This window comes from Fundulus heteroclitus, chromosome 15 (genome assembly GCF_011125445.2).
Source record: "Fundulus heteroclitus isolate FHET01 chromosome 15, MU-UCD_Fhet_4.1, whole genome shotgun sequence".
In the NCBI taxonomy this organism is placed as follows: Eukaryota; Metazoa; Chordata; class Actinopteri; order Cyprinodontiformes; family Fundulidae; genus Fundulus; species Fundulus heteroclitus.
The window spans coordinates 16988388-16994907 of NC_046375.1; the positions used below are offsets into that span (position 1 = coordinate 16988388).

The window sequence follows — 6520 nt, forward strand, 5'->3', positions numbered from 1 at the left end:
AAAAACTCAAGTTCTCAGCCTGGTTCCATACGACCCTTCTTGGAACTCTAGCCAAACTCTATCACAACTAGGATCAAGTTGTTGTTTTTTTGATTTGCATATTCAAAAATGTCAGTTTCATATGTGAAATTTGGTTTTCTTTAAAGTAGTTCAAAAGATTTAATGAAGCAAAATATTTTTTTTATCTTTGTTACTCTTTTTAAATTGTATATACAAGTAAATGTAGAAAATATTAAACTAATTAAAATTTTCTTTTCTTTGGTTTAATGGAAAAATACTTTAGTCAGTCATTTTAATGTACCATGAAAATAAAAGGGACATCTAAATTTAGATCAACTATTTCACACGTGTAGACACAGCACAGATGCAGAGCATAAGCAGGATAGCATAAGCATGATAAGTAGTTTAAGTTCCTCTTTGAAAACCCACTTCCTTTGTGGTCTATACCCCATTTACAGCATCAGTCGCACAGAACACAACTTTCCTAGCCAGGTGCAGGATGGATCAACTTAATTTCACTGCGGTTCCTCCTAACTTCTCTTCTCCAGGACAAGTTTCTCCTCCATCATGGAACCTGAGAGATCTCATCCCCGCAGTGGTGTTGTCCTTCTGCTTTATTCTGGGAGTTCCTGGAAACATTGGTGTGATTCTTCTCAAGCCTAAGTGGCAGAACATGTCCAGCCTGAGCCGGAGTTTGATGCTGAATCTGGCCATTTCTGACCTCCTCTGCCTGCTGACCCTTCCACCTTGGATTTACACTTTACTCCACAGTTGGACCTTCAGCGTGGAGACCTGTAAGCTTTTAGCAACCCTTGTGTACTGCAGTGTTTATTGCAGCATGCTGACTGTGACTGCAGTGAGTGTCCAGCGCTATGTTGTGGTGGTCCACCGTAAGGTCTGCAATCAGGTACACAAAAGAATGCTGCTGGTTCTGCTCTGGGTGGTTTCTGTCATCCTGTCTATCCCAAGTTTGGTGTTTCGACAGCTGAAAACAGATCAGAAACTGACACGTTGTCAACCAGAATATTCTTCTGATACAGAAAAAGCAGTGGTGCTTCTGTCAGAGACCTTGGTGGGATTTCCCTGCCTATCTTGGTTGCGTTTGCATACATTAGGCTCCACAAAAAGGTCAGTAAGGGAGCGTTTTTTAACAATCGACAAACAACTCGACTGGTAACCAGTATCATCGTCTGCTTTTTTGTTCTTTGGGTTCCATATTATACAATTAATGTGCTGGGCATTGCAGCTATTTGTCTCAGAAATGACTTACTGTTAAATGTTTGTAAAATCATGTGGAACATTACTGGATCTCTATCATTTTTAAATAGCTGCATCACTCCACTCCTCTATGCCTTTACCTCTGAAAAAGTTTGGCATTGTTTGCCAGAAAAAGGAGCCACCTGGAGCAGGATTCCAGAAATCTCCGAACCCCAGATTTCAGTACAACCTCTGTGCTTTAAATCGAACTGGCTTTGTTTTGTTTCTCTGGTTGGTTTAAAATTCTAATTGTGAAACTAAAACATCTCAAATGGTCTGTATAATAATTTGAACTGGATACCTATAAACCTGGATACCTGTTGTTTGTATTTCCAACATATTTTTATTAAGAGTATTTCAGTTGTTGGTGTTGTTGTGCTGTTGTGCCATATTAAAGCCATGATGAAATAATTGTAGTCAGATTGAATTCTGACCATGTACCATGGGAAGGTACCAGAAGGAATTTCACCACCCTGCTGCAAAGACAGCCTCTCTCTCAGCAGATCAGCTCACTTCTGACCGGGCTCTCAGACGATCACTCCTTGCAGGAGCCACACATGTGGCCTGGAAGAGGCCACAGGCTGAGTGAGATATGAGCCTCTCTGAAACTCAGTTCCTCCCAGGCGTCGGCAGAAACTGCCAGCCGATTCAAAGATAAGTCTCTTACTTCTGCTTAAAAACAGATGCTGAAGTGAACAAATCCATCTATGCCAGCTTTGTTTTGCTTTCTCAGCGGACTCCAGGCGGAGCTGGTTCCAAGCAATGCAGAGCTGAAAAGCCGGCAGAAGGACCCACTTTGTATGTTGAAGAAAACCTGCTGAAATCGTTACTGCAACCGGGTCAGGCTGTCTGCAGGACATTCAGGCCTCGACCGATACTCCACGCTCATGGCTACAAGCCTCCAAGCTGCCCGACCACACTGTCGGTTAGCTTACAGCTGCAGAGCTGCACGCTAGCCCGCTGCTGACCAGACCAATGATTTTCCCTACTTTTCAGTGCTCCTTCCTTGGATAGCCAAAGTGGAACGAAATCCACGAGGCACCGTCAGGTTGGACAGAGAGACCCAAAGGGAAAGATTACATAGTCATTGGAAATGTTTGTGATGCATCCATATGTCTTTAAACAAAGGGGCTAATGGAATTAGCCCATTAGCCCATGCTAGCATCCTGTTCCATTGCATTGCTGATACGGTTCAAATGTGTTTTGTAGTTATTACAAAGGTTATCTCTACAGGGGTTTCATACATTGATGGGATATTAATGTTTATGTTATCCAGCCACTCATTATGACTAAAATAAAAGCCTTTTAAAGTCAGCGCCGAAAATTCGCTAGCCAAAATGCTATTTAGCTCCTGGTTACATCCGGTTCCGAACTTTCAAAAGGGAGCTTGTTTTAAAGCATATGGCTTTCATAAAGTTTAAATGATTTCACTGAGCAAACCATTCTTTATAATATTATTTCCTCAAAGTAATGTTTTATGTAATTTGGGATTTGCTTTGTGGATGTGTTAAAACTTATACCAAATGTTGTTCTGGATTAGTTTAAGCTAAATTAACTCCATTCCATGCTCTTTGAATCAGATTTGCAGTGAATGGGTTTCACTGAATTGTTCGGATTATTATCAACCACTTTAATTTGTCTTTTGTGTACCTTTGCATGCAAATAGTTCCTTAGCTTAGCTTCTTTTTATCTTCATTTTGCTTAGTAGTTTAGTTAAGTTTCACTAGCCTAGTAGAGATGATTTGTTAATCGGAATATAGTGTTAATTCAGATAAACAGCATTATATAGTAATATTTTCTGGATGTTCATTCTATTTCTGTTATTAGATTCTTGAACTTGAAAGAAGTTGTCACTCCTTTATTCTATGTGTGTGCAGAGTTTGCTGTTAAAAGATTGCTAGTGCTCGAACTTATCACTTTCAACCATTGTCCTAATATCAGCTTAAAAGCTGATCATCATCAGACAATACTTAAACAGAGTTATTGATGAAACATTAAATAACTTTAAACAGTGTATAATTGCACAACAGTGCGCTTTTTCTTAAAATAAAAAATCAATCTGAATTGTCAATACCTTTGTCAGTGATTGAATAAAATTAAAATGTGGCTGTTTATTACTCAAAGGTTTTTTTATGGATCCTTCTTAGGAAACAATGAGTTTTTCTTATTTTTCTACATCTTTGTGCACACCAAGATACATTATGACATTAATAAAAACAAGTAAAACACATTGACATGACCTTAAATAAAAAATATATAAACACAGAGTCACTTTAAAGTTTTAAAAAAGGCTTATATTACATAAAAATAGTGTTTATTGAAAATTTGCTTCTGTCCTACATTCTTCTTTTCATCCAACACAGGCCAGCTGCTTATCTTTATATTCCTTTTGGATCATATTTATCAAGCTGTCCAGTTTTTGCTGTTTTCTATTAAATTTATTTAACAATATTGTCACAGTATTTGCAGCATAACAGCTAAACAAGGTCATGGACCTTCAACTGACCAATTTCGTAAATATGCCATTTTCATTTCTCTGAGCATATCTGTAGTCCAGGACAAAATGGATAATTAAAAATATTTGGTTGTTCATTACACCACCTACTCCCACCTCCTTATGCTCGATCCCGGACAGATGGAAGTAGCGCAGGAAGTGACTGTCATCCAGTCACAGCTACAGGTAGTAGTACTTGCCGAACCTGGTGCGGTTCTGAGTGAACGTACCATAAGAATTTTAACCTCAGTAAGATTAAAGTCATTCAAAAAGCACCCTGGGCCTTAAGAGAACTCTTAAAGTGAAACAATATTAGGAGAAGTGGGGAGGACTTTTAGCGAGCCTAAGAGTATCAGGAGTCTGATAAGCCAAACAGAGAGCTGTTTGGCTTATCCACCGCTTAAACAGGTGGAGGAAATGAACACATAAACGTGTTTAACAATGATACATTTATCAAAATATAGATATGATAACTTCATCATCCCCAAAGAGGGAAATTAATTAGTTTCAGCAGCCCAACAGGTTGTGCTGTAGTAGCATAATTTTATTGAGGATAAATTGATCTCAAATAGAAAGTGGAGAAATGTACAAAGAGAAACGGAATTTCTATAATATTTACAGAAAATGCTGTCAATAATAAAAATGTTAGAAGAATTGGAAAAATAGCATAAGAATATATGCATAATACTGTTGTGAAATTCAGGAAGTGATCTTTCTCAAATAAGTCTCAGTCTGTTAGGTATTGTCCAGTGAAAATCAACTCAATCTACTGATATTAGGACAATAGTTGTGTCATCGGGCCATCAAAAGAAAAAAAAATCAGATTCAATTGGGAACAACATGTAACCTGAGGATGGGTTGTGAGCAAAGGAATTTCACACATCCACGCAGAGACAGCCTCTCTCAGCAGGGTTTCCTGCTATGGTGCCAGCCTCCAGCTCACTGATCTCCCCTTCTGGCTGAGGACTCTCAAGGAGAGGGTGGCTGGGGCCAGCCACCCTTGCGCGCTAACATGGGACTTAGACTCACAAGCATCTTAAAAGGCTCACTGTCATGAAACAGAAATGGAGGACCCAGAATTCAACCAGGTAGATGACGTTTAAGACAGTTTTTGGAGGGTGAGGCAATGGGTAGAAACCAGAATTACTGAAGCAGGCAGGATGGAGAAAACAATAATCCAAGTCCGTAGTCAGAAAACAGTCCAGGGTCGAGCTAGTTAATCAAAAATCCAAGTAATGTCCAGAACACAATCCGGGAGCGAAGTCAAGGCGTAGAAACAGGTCAGGTACCAGCAGGCCATCAGTTGGGCCATCATATGGGCTAGGAAAGATTCAGTAAAAAAAACAGATACTCATCTGAACACAGGCCAGCAGGCAGACATAAACACTCTGGATTTAACTCACCAGATGTTGGTAATGATCTGGCACTGTGGAATGGACTGAGATGAGTATAAGTAGAGGAATGAACAGGTGACCGGGATTGAAAACTAATTAACTGCAACAGGTGGAGCTGATCAAAAGCAGGGGGTGACTGGAAGTGGAATGAACTGTTTGGTTAACTGCTGGTGGCTGAATAGTGACAGAAACTAAACAGAACCATAACTATGACACTCACAAGCTGAGTAAAAGGTGCCTTCTGTGAAACTCATCTCCCTTCCCTTCAATGGAGCAACAAAAGGGGGAGATTCTCATTGTCCTCTGCAGAGCGGAGGACCCGACTGAGTTCAGAAATCTGCCGACTAGATTGAAGCTAAGTTTGCACTCTCATTTCTGCACAACCAGCCGCTGAAGTAAAGAATTCCAAAACAGCTCTGTTTATTTTTGTCAGCTGTTGCAGGAAAGCTGACGCGAGACGGCGCGGAGCGGTCTCCTATCCTCACCAGGCCAAGCTGAGACAAGAGCTGAGCTGAATTTGCCCACTGTGACCGAATCAGAAACTGCATGCAGTCAAACAAAGACAAACAATAAAACTTTGAGAATTTATCATAAACCACCATAAGTTTGGACAGATATTCACAGGTAGGCCTATTGACCTAAAGCAGACCTGCAAATTATTATTTTTTTGCCCCTTTTCGAGGTTTTGTGAGGACTAAACTTGAGCGGAACTGTGTGGGTGTTGGCTCACTGCGGTTTTCGCAGAGACACATTTAGTACTGAATGTTAAGTTACGTTTTTTTTCTTTTTTTTGGGCAGTAAATGTGATTTAATGGTTTAGGGTAAGACCTTTCCAAAAGGGAAAGAAGGGTACAGCTAAAAAATAATTTTAGCTGTTTCAAGGGGTACTCGTGACATTGAGGTCAGCCGTTTAACTGGATCTAGTTAAATAACCTTTGTCAGTTCTCAAACCAAGTTATCTATCCATTCTGGTGCACATCCCTATAGAGGAGTGGTAACAACAAACTCAAGGTGAACAAACTAAGAGTGAATGTAACTCAAATAGCCACTTGATGGACCGTGTATTTCTGGTTTATGCAGTACAAAAATTCCAAAAAACGTCAAAATGCAGTTCTGTGTTGGTTTATTCCAAGACTGATTGCCTCACTTGTTCATTCATTGATTGACTATAGGCTGAGTGACTGCTGGTTCCTGAGGGACTGGTAAATAAAAAAAACATACTGTATGACCACCTATGTTCATCCCGAGCTACCTAAAGTATATATATATATATATATATATATATATATATATATATATATATATATATATATATATATATATATATATATATATATATATATATGTGTGTGTGTGTGTGTGTGTGTGTGTGTGA

General features: G+C 39.4%; 2 pseudogenes; both read left to right on the forward strand.

Moving 5' to 3' along the window:
* Nucleotides 1-71, forward strand: part of LOC105930530 — a 2369-nt pseudogene extending 2298 nt beyond the window's left edge.
* A 428-nt stretch (nt 72-499) lies between these two features.
* On the forward strand, nt 500-1952 carry LOC118566195 (annotated as a pseudogene).
* The last annotated feature ends 4568 nt before the right edge of the window (nt 1953-6520 follow it).